Genomic DNA, 453 nt, shown 5'->3' with positions numbered 1-453 from the left:
CCCCCCCCCCCGCCACTTCGCGACCCCTCCGCCCACCCGCCCGCCCGTCCGTCCGTCCGTCTAATCACCCACCCTCTTACCCACCCACACACTCACTAACCCATCCACCCATCCACTCATTCACTAATCCATCCACCCATCGAATATCCCGCTATTTACCCAATACGCGCGCTCTCGTAATAGTAGAATAGAGAGAGTGAGTGAGAGAGAGAGAGAGAGAGAGAGAGAGAGAGAGAGTGAGAGAGAACAGTCAGGAGGAGCTATGCGGCTACGAGAAGCGTGAATTTGTCTTCCTAACGGTCGCGCCGATGTTCCGAATTTTCAAACGGCCTCCGAGGCGCTGTTTTGCCTCCCGTCGAGGCCGACGACTCGTCTCGTCTCGTCTCGTCTCGTCTCGTCTCGTCTCGTCTCGTCTCGCTCTCTCCCTCTCATTTTCCGAGCTTCCTCGAACCG

The 453-nt window shown here is 57.6% G+C and overlaps 1 protein-coding gene across 1 annotated transcript in view; it reads left to right on the top strand.

Annotated features, from left to right (window-relative positions):
• hrm (solute carrier family 16 member hermes) overlaps positions 1-453 on the top strand; it is a 42,834-nt gene that overhangs the window by 694 nt on the left and 41,687 nt on the right. The window lies entirely within an intron of this gene.

This window comes from Ceratosolen solmsi, unplaced genomic scaffold (genome assembly GCF_000503995.2).
Source record: "Ceratosolen solmsi marchali unplaced genomic scaffold, CerSol_1.0 scaffold57, whole genome shotgun sequence".
Classification (NCBI taxonomy): Eukaryota; Metazoa; Arthropoda; class Insecta; order Hymenoptera; family Agaonidae; genus Ceratosolen; species Ceratosolen solmsi.
The sequence above is the reverse complement of the archived record's forward strand: the minus strand, read 5'-3'. Positions and strand labels throughout refer to the sequence as shown.